The sequence below is a fragment of the Jaculus jaculus genome, chromosome 4, assembly GCF_020740685.1.
Source record: "Jaculus jaculus isolate mJacJac1 chromosome 4, mJacJac1.mat.Y.cur, whole genome shotgun sequence".
Lineage (NCBI taxonomy): Eukaryota > Metazoa > Chordata > Mammalia > Rodentia > Dipodidae > Jaculus > Jaculus jaculus.
The window spans coordinates 65,634,988-65,650,270 of record NC_059105.1 but is presented as its reverse complement, the minus strand read 5'-3'; positions in this window follow the sequence as shown (position 1 = coordinate 65,650,270).

Sequence of the window (15,283 nt, the reverse complement as noted above, 5' to 3'; positions counted from 1 at the left end):
GGGGCGGAATTGGAACTCCAGAGCCTTGTTGCTGATTAGGATTATTGAACTTGGAGACTTGTTACTGACTAGAGTTGTTGGACTTGAAGCTACAGAGTTTGATGTTTGGCCTGTTTAAATTTTGTATTGGTTGAATATTTCTTTTCTATGCCCAATGCCATCTTTTGCAGTGTGAGTATGTGTTCTGTGTCATTATGGGTTTTGGGGGGATTTTTTGGTATTATGGCTCAGTTAAAAGATCTTGGACTATGGGGATATTTGAACATCATTGGGATTGATAAAAACTACAGGGACTTTTAAGTTCAACTGAATGCATTGTATTTTACATCATGTATGGATATTGGTTTATGGGGGTCAGGGGCAGAATGTGGTGGTTTGACTCAGGTGTCCCCCATAAACTTAGGTGTTCTGAATGCTAGGTTCCCAGCGATGGAGATTTGGGAACTAACATCTCCTGGAGGCAGTATATTTTGGGGGGCAGGCTTATGGGTGTTATAGCCAGTTTCCCTATGCCAGTGTTTGGCACACTCTCCTGTTCCTACTGTCCACCTTATGTGGGCCAAGGGGTGATGTCCACCCTCTGCTCATACCATCGTTTTCCCTGCCATTGTGAAGCTTCTCCTTGAGTCAGTAAGCCAAAATAAATCCTTTTTTTTTCCCACAAGCTGCTCTTGCTTGGGTGATTTCTACCAGCAATGCGAACCTGACTGAAACAACCTGCCTTTAAGGAATTGGGTGATGCTTGAAAAATTTGAAATAACTTAAACTTATACTATAAATGTTTACTTCATGTTTTTGTATTTGTATAAATACTGAAGTGGAAAACTTTACAAACCTCTGTGTTTTAAAAAATATTTCTTGAATGCTCAGAATGAGTAAAAGAACTTTTTTCTTTCAAGAAAAAAAAATATTAACTTGAAGAGCTTCTTTTTTTTTAATTTATGGGCCGGGGGATTTTTTAAGGTAGGGTCTCACCGTAGCCTGAACTGACTTGGAATGCACTCTGTACTCCCAGGCTGGCCTTAAGCTCACAGTGATCCTCCTGCCTCTGCCTCCTGAGTGCTGGGTTTAAAGATGTGAGCCACCATGCGCAGCTGAAGTTTTGTTTTTTTTTTAAGTGATATCCTTTTAAATTCGTAAACTGCATCATTATATTTAGGGTGAGGCAGGACATAAATATGTGAGTTTGAGGTAAATAAAACCAATGGGAAATATATTTGTTATTTAAATTTTATTTATTTATTTTTAAGGTAGGCCAGACTGACCTTGAACTCACTCTGTAGTCCCAGGCTGGCCTTGAACTTACTGAGATCCTCCTACCTCTGCTTCCTGAGTACTGAACTTAAAGGGGTGTGCCACCACCCCTGGCTTATTATTTAAATTTTGATGTTTGTCTTGATGCACATTTTAACTTTTGAAAGTTTATTCTTGGCAGCTGCTTTAGTGGATTTGCACTTGAGAAATTGTCTTCATTGCCTACCCACTCCCTGACACTTGTAGCATGAGACTGCATGAGTTGCATCCTTAGAGAGAATACGGCTTCCACAGCATAGAACCTACCACGCAGCTCTTAACATGCTGCTCAGCATCTCCCAATCAGATCCTGAAAAGTAACGAGGCATCGTGGTAAAGTGGCAGCAAATTAGTAGCTTATAGATAAATACATACTTGTCATTACCTGAAAGTAATAATATATGGGGTAAACAAACAGCACATTAAATTCTCTAACCCATTCATTATTTAAGGTTTTTTTTCCCACATATTAATAGTTTCTTATAAAATCAATTCCCCCTTTGTCTATAGTGAGTAAATGTATAGAATGTCTAAAAACTATAGAAACTGTCTATTGTGATTTTAAATCAAAATTACTGGAGGAGCTAGGAATCATGGTTAGATCCTTAGCTTAGATCCTAAGTTTTTTCAACATTTAACATTTCCAATGACCAATACCACACTACCAATTGGCCCAATTCATAGAAATTCATGTCTCTTTTTCTCTTCCATTTTAACTATTTGATTATACCTGTAGTAACTTTATTTAAGAGCAGAGAGAGGTGTGATGGTGTTGCAGTCATGTTTGCATTGCTGGCAGAAATCTCCCAACTGAGAGTTGCTTATGGGGAGAAAAAAAAAAAAGGTTAATTTTGGCTTATAGACTCGAGGGGAAGCTCCATGATGGCATGGGAAAATGATGGCATGAGCAGAGGGTGGACATCACCCCCTGGCCAACATTAGGTGGATAATAGCAACAGGAGAGTGTGCCAAACAGTGGGAAGGGGACGCTGGCTCTAACACCCATAAGCCCGCTCCCAACAATACACTCCTTCCAGGAGGCCTTTAATTTCCAATTGCCATCAGCTGGGGAACCTAGCATCCAGAACACCTAAGTTTATGGGAGACACCTGAATCAAACCACCACATTCGATGGGCACACCATGACCCCTTGCCACTCTCAAGGAACTCCAGACATATGAGCCAGTTTGTGCATCTGGCTGTATGTGGATGCTGGGGATTTGAACCCAGGCCATTGGGCTTTGCAAGCAAGCACCTTTAACCAGTGAGCCACCTCTGCAGCCCTGAGCCCTGCTGTTTTGTATCACTATTGTTTGGTGACTGTTTATTCTAATAAATGTTTATACTACAGCAACAGAAAACAGAAGCAAAAACTTAGGAATTCAAGTTATCATTTGCTCAGTATGAGTCATGTTCCAATAGGTACAAAAGAGTTTTCAGAAATGACCACCAGAACAAAATCTTACTTAGACTTCCACTCCCATTCTTCTCCTCCTCCTCCTCCTTCTCCTTCTCCTCCTCTTCCTTCTTCTTCTTTTAAAGTCCTACCTATTTCTTTGAGACTCTCTTCCCAGTTTTCAGTTCCCACCTTCCAAGCAGAAGAGTTTTAAGTTAGAAATGAAGTCTGACCTGAGCAGGAATAATCCAAGTGACTAGAATGCAATCCATGTGCTAATCTTACAGGTTCTCTACTGTGTTGTTTTGTTTTGCATGTATATGTTGAGCACCATGGGCAGAGCTCTCAGAACTCTGCCTCATGCTCACTCTGCCACAGCTCTTTCATAACTTCATTTTTCTTTACCGCTGAGTAGAACTCCATTGTATAAATGTACCACATCTTCATTATCCACTCATCTGTTGAGGGACAGCTAGGCTGGTTCCATTTCCCAGCTATTATAAATTGAGCAGCAATAAACATGGTTGAGCATGTACTTCTAAGGAAATGAGATGAGTCCTTAGGATCTATGTCTAGGAGTGCTAAAGCTGGTCATATGGTAAATCAATCTCTAGCTGTTTTAGGAACCTCCACACTGATTTCCACAATGGCTGGACCAGATTACATTCCCACCAGCAGTGCAGAAGGGTTCCTCTTTTTCCACATCCCCGCCAACATTTATGATCATTTGTTTTCATGATGGTGGCCAATCTGACAGGAGTGAGATGGAATCTCAATGTACTTTTAATCTGCATTTCCCTGATGACTAGTGACGTAGAACATTTTTTTAGATGCTTATATGCCATTCGTATTTCTTCCTTTGAGAACTCTCTATTTAGCTCCATAGCCCATTTTTTGATTGTCTTGTTTGATTCCTTATTATTTAACTTTTTGAGTTCTTTGTATATCCTAGATATTAATCCTCTATCAGATATATAGCTAGTGAAGATTTTTTCCCATTCTGTAGGTTGCCTTCTGCCACAGCTTTTGTGCCATTGATCTATTCTGAGCAGTTCACTGCTGAAGTTGCTTGTAGCTTTTTGTTGTTGTTGTTGTTGTTGTTTTGTTTTGTTTTTTTTCGAGGTAGGGTCTCACTCTAGCCCAGGCTGACCTGGAATTCACTATGGAGTCTCAGGGTGGCCTTGAACTCACGGCGATCCTCCTACCTCTGCCTCCCGAGTGCTGGGTTTAAAGGCGTGCGCCACCACGTCCGGCTTGCTTGTAGCTTTTTAAAACATCTCTGCTCTGCCTCCCTATTCTCTGTAGCTGGACACCATCAGTCCACCCTGCCTGTCCTCCTCGGGCCTGCTAACCCCGTCCATGAGCCACACGCAGCTTGGCTCCGAGTCACGAGTGCATTTCTGTGCGCAGCAAGGCCCCTTGTTCTTTCCCCGCTGGCTGGCCTGTCTGCTGTCCTCTAGGGGGTCTCGAAGGAGCCCATGCGTGTCCCCACTTCATGTTGTCATACCACATTTGAGGTCCACACTCCAGACAGAGAACATGCTCCCAGCTGAGCTACTTAGGAAACCATCTCCATCCTTCACATCAGCGTGACTTCAATTTTGTCACTTTCTGCACCTTTGACATTGGCTTCACGTTCCTGCTGGCCTCCCTACACCCTGGAAACGAGCATCCCCAATACCCGGGTGTGACTGCCTTTCCACTACGCTACCATTAATGTTGCTCAGTTACGTTCCTTGCCCAGAGCACTGTGTGTGTATGTGATCAAAAAGAGTTTCAATACACAGCACATAGTCTCATTTTGTGTTTAAGCGTCAATCCCGGATTTCTTTAAAATACCCACCTGTCAGTGGCATGTTAATATTGCCATAAGAGTATGTGAGTTCAGATGGTGGCTGACCCACCACACCCTGGTCTATGTTTTCTACCACATTCCTTTGGGATCTTCTCTACTGGCATTTCTCCCTGCTACAGATGTCAGGACATTTAAATGAGCTGACCACACAGAACTCCGGGAATAAGCACTGAGAGGTGAGTCACCGCCACTCTTAAGATGTGTGGGACACGGAGCTGGCTGGCCCTGGAGGGAATTCAGAGAAATCCAAGCCTCCTAGAAATGCTGGTTTCTGCATGGTGATTGCCTCACGGGCGTTCACAGAACTTGTTTTTCTTTACAGAGAAGGCCTTGGGAAATCACATCCTCCGGAGGTTTTATTGGAAATCTCTCTGGTTACTTGGAGCTGCTCTGTATTCTGGAAGTCTGGCTTCCAGCCCAACAGGCATCTAACCAGGGCAGAAGGGACAGGATAGCCATCCAGTGGTAAAATCCATGTCTGTTTCCTGTAAGGTACAAATTTTCAAACAAAATGCAGCAGTGGTTTTAAAACCCATGGCAAGTCTCACTTGTCACTCTGGGCAGGGTTTGCACTTCAAACTGGCATTCTCTCTATCAATAGGCCGCTTGGCAGCCGCCATATCCAACTCCCTGTGGGTCCACATCCCATCCAGACATGAAACCACCAGGCCAATGTCTGGCCCGGGAGGGCTGCTGTAGCCGGCGAGGGAACTGTTCTTTGAAGGGCGGCCTCCACTTGAGTGCAAGGGCATTGTTCACCCCCAGCTGTACTTCATCAGGGTGATGGTGGCAGACCAAGGGGAAGGCTCCCTGCCAAAGGTGACGCAGTGGAGAGCCGCGTGGTCCTCCAAGCGAATACAGCTCCACAAAGGGCTGCTTAACCTGGACCCTGGCTTTCAGAGCCGCGGAGGGGAATCCGAGCTTCAAGTGCTGCGGTTGTTTTCACAGGCCCAGAAAGGGGATCTTTGTCAGTCAGACCCCATCATGATTGGAACATTTGAGTGGCTGCATCCCTCCATTCACTTTTACAGAGACCCAATGGCGTCGGTTAGTCGCAGGATGTGGAGCTGAGCCTTGAGGCAATTCAGAGAAACAAGACGTGGTTTGAGGCTTCTCGAAGCTTACAGTTTTGTAAGGCAGTGAAGACAAGCATAATCTCTCATTATATTCACTGGCTTTCTCTATGTGCCTGGACGTGGCTGCACCAGGCAAGGCTGGGGCACAGAGTCTCTGCCCTTGAAGAATAAAAGTAAAATATGACTCACCATGATTCCTCTTGAACCTTGAAAGGTTTTATTGTGAAATAATTTTAAACTTACGGAAAAGGCAGAAAAAGAGTACACTTTACATACTCTTTACCTTAAATTCTAGTTGGTAAGATTTTTCTTTCACCCTTGGACTTTTGAGACAGGCTCTCACCAGGCTAGCTTTAAACTCATGAGCAATCTTCCTGTCTCCTAGCTGATGAGATTACAGGCATGGAGACCGTCCCTGGATACAGTTAGTGAGATTTTTGCCATAGGTATTTTAGCACTTTTTTTCTATAAATACATTATATATATATATATATATATATATATATATATATATATATATATTATACACACACACACATTATACACACACACGCACACCTGCTCATGCTATTGATAATATACATTATTTCTGTCCCGTGTGAATCAATTGAGAGATAGAAAAATCCTAAATACACTGTGTATTTAATAAAAGACAAAAGTACTCTATTACCTAATCACAGAACTACCATCAAAATCAATATATTAATATTGATACAATTTTACTCTCTCATCCTAGGATCTCATTTAAAATTTCATCAATTGTTCCAAAATGGTCATTATAGCATAAACATTCTCTCTGTATTGTTTTGTAATTCAATTTAGGATAACATGTTGTGTTTATTTGTTGTGTTTTATTATTTCTCTCTATCTCTTTTTGGCCTGTGTGTGTGTTGCTCATGTGTGTGCATACATGTATGTGCATGCATGCATGTAGAGACCAGAGGTCCAGGGAGGGTATCTTCTTCAATTGCTCTCCACTTATTATTTATTTAGTTAGTTTTTAAAAATTTTTTGGTTATCCAGATCTCTCACTGAACCCAAAGCTCATTGACTTGTCTAGGCTATTAGCCACCAAGCCTCTGGGGTTATAGACATGTGTCACCACACCCTGCTTTTACATGGGTGCTGGAGATCTGAACTCAGGTTTCATGCTTGTGTGGAAAGTGTTTTGCTGATTAAGCCATCTCTCTAGTGCCCTTTCATTTGTCTCTTTAGTCTCTTCAATCTGGGGCATCCATTTCTTCACACTTTTCTTGTCTTTTGTGACCTTCCCTTTCTTTTCTAAAATATTTTTATTTATTCATTTGAGAGAGACACTCTCTATCTATCTGCCTCTTTCTCTCTCTCTGTCTGTTGATCTCAAATAAGTAAATAAAAATAAATGAAAAAAATTATTTCTATTTATTTATTTATTTGACAGAGAAATAGGGAGAGGGGGAAGGAATGGGCACGCCAGGGCCTCCAGCCACTGTAAATGAACTCCAGACACATGTGCCCCCTTATGCATCTGGCTAATGTGGTCCTGGGGAATCAAATCAAATACTGCATGATCCTCATTTACATGTAGAGTCTGCAGGCAAACACCTTAATGCTAAGCCATCCCTCCAGCCCTGTCTTTGACTTTTTTTTTTTTTTAAATTTATTTATTTGAGAGCGACAGACACAGAGAGAAAGACAGGTAGAGGGAGAGAGAGAGAATGGGCGCGCCAGGGCTTCCAGCCTCTGCAAACGAACTCCAGATGCGTGCGCCCCCTTGTGCATCTGGCTAACGTGGGACCTGGGGGACCGAGCCTCGAACCGGGGTCCTTAGGCTTCACAGGCAAGCGCTTAACCGCTAAGCCATCTCTCCAGCCCTGTCTTTGACTTTTATGGAGGAATCACAGCTAAAAGATTGTCTTGCATCTTGGAAACAGTCTTGTTTGTTTTGAAGCAGGTTCTCACTCTAGTCCAGGATGGCCTCAAACTCTTGGTGATCCTCCTGCCTCAGTCTCCCCTGTACTGGTATTAAAGGAGTACACCACCATGTCGGACATTTAGTAGAGACTTCAGCCTTAGGCTTTTGAACAATGTTGGCACTGTTGGACTCTTGGTCAAGGACTAACTGCATTTTGTAGCATGATGCAAAATGGCCTTGAGTCTTTTAGTAACATGCTGTGGTTTAAACATGAAATGTCCCCACAGGCTCATGTGCTGAATGCTTGGCCCATGCTGGCGGTACTGCTGTGGGAGGTTTTGGAATCTTTGGGAAGCATGGCCTACGTGGAAGAAATAGGTCATGGGTGGGTGGGGGTGTCTTTGAAGTTTACATGTGATTCCTGGTCCTGTCCTCTTCCTATCTGTCACGAGGTCAAGAAGCCCCTCTACCACTTCCCTTGCTGCAGGGTGGTTCCACCAAGCAGCCATGGCTCGAACCCTCGAAAACTGTGAGCCTGGAAGGAAATGAATCTTGCCTCCCTAAAGTCTCGCTTATGTCACATCATTTTGTCATTGTGAGGAAAAGGTACCTGACGGATACCTGAAATACAAAATGGACTCAATTCAACAGAAAGGTAGCAGATCATCCAATTAAAACATGCCAAGGACTTAAATGAGGCAAACCTGGGAATGTGCTCATTCATAACTGATTGTCAGGGAAAAGTGAATTAACAGCACAGTTCTACCTCCCATCTACAGGATGGTTAGATCAACAAGGTAACAAGTGCTGGCAAGTCTATGGAGAAAAGGAAACCCTTCTGTACTGTTGGTGAAAATGTAAATTAGCATAGCGCTATGGAAACAGTATAAAGCTTCCTCCAAAAAGAGTAAAATAGATAAATAGATTATAATATGATCCAGCAGTTCCACTGCTGGGTATCTTCTAGGTATGTATGTATTTAGAAATTTAAATAAGAATACTGAAGAAATATCTGAACTACTATCTTGGTTCACAGCAGCTGAGGGATGTATGGAAGCAACATAGGTGTCCCTCAGTAGATGAGAAGATGTAGCACAATGGAATTCTGCTATTCAGCTATGAAAATTCTATCATTTCCACTCATTTAGAGGGTATTATATGAAGTGAAATAAGCCAGGCACAGAGCGATAAATACTGCATGATCCTCATTTACATGTAGAGTCTGAAAATAGACTTTCTAAAAATGCCTGTTGAATAGAATAACTAAAATAAATTATTTATTTGTTTCTTTATAAGGTGATCCACTCAGTGTTTCAGTTCTGCCATTTTAAATTTCTTAGATGGCAATTGTTTCTGTTGACATCTAGTTAGGATCTTGTGTCTGGTCTAATAAGCTGTAGTTAGCTATAGACATGGCAACTTGGGCCACCTTGACAGCAAAGCCATGAGTGAAAATAACTTGCCTCAGTCAATGCTGTGCCTGGTGACAATAAGCTCTCCTCCCCACTCAAATCACTGCAGTGGGCCAGGGGTTCATCCCGAGCTCATTAACTAGTGACCTGAAGGAGGATGTGTTTCTAGAGCACATTTTATTGGTCTCAAAAAGACCATGTACACATTTTATAATCAATTTAAACATGAGCAAATATGGATGCCTCATTTACTATGAGTCCAGCACTATCCGAAGAATTTTACAATATTTACTCATTCATTCTTTTTATTTATTTACTTATTTATTTATTTGCAAGGCAAGAGAGAGTGAGAGAGAGAGAGAAAGAAAGAAAGAGAGAGAGAGAGAGAGAGAGAATGAGTGTGCCAGGATCTCTTGCTACTGCAAATGAACTGCGGGTGCATGCCACAGTTTGTATCTCTGGCTTTATGTGGGTACTGGGGAATCAGGTCCTCATTCTTTGTCAGCAAGCACCTTAACCATTAAGCTATCTCTCGACCCCTACTAATTCATTCTTATAGTTAGTTGAAGAAAGGCAGAGTAAACAATTTTTTGTACTCAACAAATTAAAAACCTCATAAGGCAGGGTTGGGGAGACAGCTCAGTTGCTAAAGTGTTTGCCTTGGAAACCTGAGCTTGATCCCCAGAACCCACATAAAAATGCTGAGTGTATGGCATGGCCTGTGGTCCCTGTACTGGGGAAGTGGATACAGCGGGAGCCCAGGGCCTTGCTGGCTATCCAGTCTAGCCTAATCGATGAGCTGCTGGCTAGTGAGAGCCTCCGTCTCACAGCAAGGTAAGTGGTGTTCCTGAAGCCTTATTTGAGTGTGTGCTCAGGGCATACAAAACCAAAGACAGAGAGAGGTGCAGTAATCTGCCAAAGGCGCCTATCCGGGCAGCAGCAAAGGCAAGATATGAACTTGGGCATGCTTCACATGGTCCACACCACTCACACTAAGAGCCATGTCACCACCAGGCCTGTTGACAGAAGGGACCAAATCTACAGCATCGTCACGCACTGTCTCAGGACAGGACAGCATTGGAACACACCGCCGTCCTGGAGCTCTCAGAGCTGACCCGCTCCAGGCTACCACACACCTTCCACTTGTCTCCTGTCCAGGTCAAGGGTGGTGCAAAAGTGTCATTGCACACTCCCTGTCACCTTGAAAGGGTTACATGTGCAAGTGGTTTGCATTTGCACTCGTGTTTTGAAAAGTCTCTTCACCTCAGCAACATTTTCCATTTTCTAACACTTTAAATTCCATTTCTATTACTTGAACATCAGGCACAATTATGCTGTTTTGAGTTTCTTCCTTGCAATTAATGCAATCATATGACACATCACTAATGCCAACCAGGAGTCTTATCATAAAATAGTATAAATTATCATATTTCTATATACATTTGCAAGTGTCTTATTAACATTCTAATCCGGTGTACATTTTTATTTAGAAAAACACTCTCTGTTGAATTTTTGGAACTGTTACTATCAGCCAAACTAGACCAGTGTAGATGAACTGCTCCTCTCACGGGGAAACTGACTGAAATTGGCAAGTTAAATCAAGTTGCATGAGATTACTTATCTCGTGCAATCAAAGACGTTCTCTGAGCTGCCAAAATTGCTTACAAGACTATAAGACCATTTTATTATACATGTAGATATAGGTCATCTATGTAGATTAAATAGGCACATACATAGATGTATAATCTCTATAAAGCCATTGTCTCATAGAGATAATATTAAATACCAGCACATATATACATATGTCATTGACATTTTATAGATACACATATGATTTTTGGTATTCAATAATAAGAATACTGAGCTGATTCTTTAGATAACCATCTTGAAATAAATTGATCAAAAATTTCCTAAGTACCTGGAGTCATTGGTAGTACTTTACATAAAATGTGCCAATCATTATGACATATTCCGAGAGGATCTATGTCATTTGAACTCAGGGAAGTTACAGTTAGTCTACTTCAAATGTTTTGTCTGTTCAGTAAGGATAAATACCTCCCTACACACAAGGTGGTTACACAGTGAAACGGAAGAGCTGGGACCTTTGCAGCCTCTTCTACGTCCAACTGGGAGGATCTTGTGGGAATGACTGGTTAGAAAGTTATAAGGATATTCAAGTTTAAGGTCTCCATTCCATATCGCAAATTTAAAGCAAAACTATATAGTTTTCTTTTGAACTTTTCAAATAAATAAACATTTATTTACCTCATAGTTGGCTTGTATTGAGTAGCTTTCTTGTGGCAGTCCTGAGGCAGCATGGGAGAAATCACACAGCCTATGCCTATTTTTCTTGTTTTAATTTTTATTGATTATGAACATTAGTATGTGAACAAATTGTATCTTGGCCATTTCCCTCAGGTTATCCTCTCCCCTGCCTCCACGTCACTGAGGTCCCTCCTCAGAGGGGTTAGGTTAGTGGCATTTACCATGGGGTCATAAGTGCATCAGTCAGCTTGTGTATATGTGTTTGGGGGAAACAATGCCTCAGGACACTCCTTCCCACCTTATGGCTCTTACAATCTTTCTGCAATCTCATACGCAATGTTCCTTGGCAGGTGTATTATAAGTCTTCTTTAGCGTTGAGCTCTCTGAAACCTCTGGATTTCTGTTTTGATGAATGTTGAGTGTCCTTGCTGTCTATTGCCATCTCCCTGGAGTTTGTTGTCAGGCTGGCAGTGAGAGCAGCACTCATATTTAAATCACCACCTCCTCTGTAATGTCTCTGCCCCGACAAATGGCTCAAGTTGTACTCAGCAGTTTCTTGTATTGACAGATCCCTGCCATCTGTAAAACAAAACAAAACAAAAAGACCAAAACCAGATTTTCCAACCAAGAGTGAAAACAACATGGATTGAAGTGGATAAGCCTAGTTATTTAAGAGACTTTTTTTTTTTGTTTATTTTTGTTTATCTATTTGAGAGCAACAGACAGAGAAACAGGCAGATAGATAGAAAGAGAATGGGCACACCAGGGCCTCCAGCCACTACAAACAAACTCCAGATGCATGCGCCCCCTTGCATATCTGGCTTACATGTGTCCTGAGGAACTGAGCCTTGAACCGGGGTCCTTAGGCTTCACAGGCAAATGCTTAACTGCTAAGCCATCTTTCCAGCCCATTAAGAGACGTTTTGTGGGTATAGACACTCTTCTTGACCAAAGACCAGTGGGAGTTTCTCTCTGGAGTCTGACCATTGTATCCATGGGATTCTGGCTTGGTTCTCAGTACCAGATATGAGTTCTCTCCCACTGAGCAGGCCTCATATCCAATCAGAGAGTCATTGATTGCCTGCACAAGCTGTGTGCCACTATTGCACAGGTATGTACATCTTGTCCCGCTGGTTGATTTCATAGCGTGCAGGATCCTCTGCTTGTTCACGCTATTGGTGGCCACTATCCCCTAGCAGCTCACACAGCACTTTCCAGTGCTAAAAGGGCTAGCCAGTAGGGATGTGGCTGTCTTATAAGTTACAGCATGATCTCTCAATGTCCTGTGTCTGCAGCCTGTGGTACCTTCAGCAAAGGGTCAGAAGCATTTAGCTCTGGTGGTTAACAAGTGCTTTGACAATAGCCTGCATGGTTGTGGGAACCTCATGGGTCTCTCTGACCAACAACCCACTGTGGGGTATAAGCCAGTTCTGGCACTGAAATTTATAAGCCAAAGCCCATTGTTTTAGGATTAGGTTGTCTCCATCCTCTCCAGGTCCCTTTGGCCTGGGTGATCTCCCTTCCCTCCTCTTATTAAGGGTAACATCTGATAAGGTTACAGCTGATAGGCTTGGCTTTTCTAGATTTTTAAGTAAATGGAATTATGTAGTAAATAGTACCTTGGATTCTTTCACACTTTTGGGGTTTGATTCAGGTGCCCCCCATAAACTTGTGTTCTGAATGCTTAGGTTCCCATCTGATGGTAATTTGGGAATTGAATAATCCTGGAGGCTGTGTATTGTTGGGAGTGGGCTTACAGGTGTTATAACCAGTTTCCCCTTGCCAGTCCTTGGCACGCTCTCTTGTTGCTGTCGTCCATCTGATGTTGCCCCAGAGGTGATGTCCACCCTCTGCTTATGCCATTATTTTCTCCTGCCAATATGGAGCTCCCCCTAGAGTCTATAGGCCAAAATAAACCATTTTTCCCCCCATAAGCTGCTTTTGGTCAGGTGCGTTCTGCCAGCAACGTGAACCTGACTGCAACACACACTAAGGGTATGAAAGACCCATTAATAATGAGCACTTTCATTGCTCAGTAGTATCCCAGCACTTGGATATATCATAATTTGCATTCACCAATGAGTTGCCACCCAGCCATTATGACTAAAGAGTCTATGAACACTTGAGTACAACTCTTATATGGCCAAATGTCTTCTTTTCTCTTGGATAAATATCCAGGAACAAAAGTGATAAATCATGTATAAATAAAATGCATGCTCAGTTTTAAAAGGAACTCCCAAACCTTTCCAAAGTGGCTATGCCATGTTGGGTTCCTATTAGCAATGTAAGCAAACTCAGCTGCCTGATACTCTTACTAACATATAGTAGTTCCAGTGTGTTTAAAGCTTCTGCCATTATCATAGGAATATAATAAAATCTTAATGTTGTATTAATTGCATGTCTTGAATAGCCAATGATAATAAACATCTTTGTATGTTTGTTTTTCTTCTTTGACAAACTTTTTGTACACATTTTTTTACTCATTTTGGGAGAAAAAGTTTATTTTCATATTTTAAAACTAGTTTATTATTTTTATTTATTCATTTGACAGAGAGAGAGGGGGAGAGAGAGAGAGAAAATGGACATGCCAGGGCCTCCAGCCACTGCAAATGCATCCAGAGGCTTGCGCCCCCTTGTGCATCTGGCTAGTGTGGGTCCTGGGGAATTGAACCTGTATCCTTTGGCTTTGCAGGCAAACACCATAACCACTAAGTCATCCCTCCAACCCTGTTTTCATATTTTTGAAATGGAAGAGTTCTTCACATATCTTGTGAGATTTATATTACGTAAATATTTCCTCCTAGCTTGAAGCTTCTTTCTTTTCTTTTTTTTCTGTTCGGGTTTTGTTTTATTTTGTTTTTGATATTTTAAAATTTGTGTGGCTGAATGTGGGGGGTCAGGGTCTGTTGCAACTGCAAATGAACACCAGACACATGTGCTACCTTTTGCATCTGGCTTTATGTGAGTGCTGGGGATTTGAACCTGGGCCTGCAGGCTGTGTAAGCAAGCACCTTTAACCACTAAGCAATCTCCCCAAATATAGACAGACAGACAGACATATCTTTCTTTTGAATAAGGGTCTTGCTAACTAGCACTATGTAATATTTTTGCCTCACTTCCCAAGTGCTAGGATTATGCTATACTTAGCTTCTTTATTTTCTTAACAGTCTTTCAAAAAGCAAAAGGTTCTATTAATCTATTTTTAAATTTTTATAGTTTTGCTTTCTGTGTCCTTCTTAAATAAAATCTTTGTTAATCCCAAGAGTGCTAATTTCTCCCATTTGTCTTTTGTGTACATGTTTGTGGTGTGGGAGCATGTATGTGAGGATGTGCATGCGGCCATAGGTTGACATTGGGTGTCTTCCTTGGTTACAGTCCCCTTTATGCTCACTGAGGTGTGATCTCTTACTTGAGCCTTAAAAGCTCACCCACTCAGTTTATACAGATTGCCAGCTTTCCCTGAAGATCTCTTGCCTCCACCTCCCCTGTGCCATAGGTTTGTGCCACCATGACCACATGGCATTTATGTGGGTGAATTCCTGTCCTCATGCTTGTGCAGCAAGTGCTTTACCCACTGAACCACCTCCTTGGCCATCATCTCTATTTTTATCTAGAAGCAGAATTTAAATTTGGGTATACGACACCTTGTAATTAATTTTTATATGCATGTCCTTCAACATTAGAAAACTTTGATTGGGATTGGCTGGAATAAGATGAATAGGCCCACCGCCTTATTTACTTTGGTTTTGCCCTGGGGAAAACTGCACAGATCTTGCAAAGAAGGATCTAGCTTAGGGTCTGGAAGAGGCTCTTCAAGATCCATTATTTGATTATTGGCCTGATCCTGCTTGCTCCCTCAGTTGTGGACTTATCTTGCCTAGAGCATTAGGGTTGTTTTTTTTTTTCTTTTTTTTTTCAGTTACCTTTCTGGTCCATAGTTCACAGTTCAGGTTTCAAAAGCCACCCAGCCTCTATTATTTTCTATAGCTTCTAGAACTCCACTCCCTCCCAAGAACAAAACACCAGCCCATCTTGTGGGAAGACAGTCTGTGACATATTGTACTATCTTGCACACCTGACTTACTGTGCTTT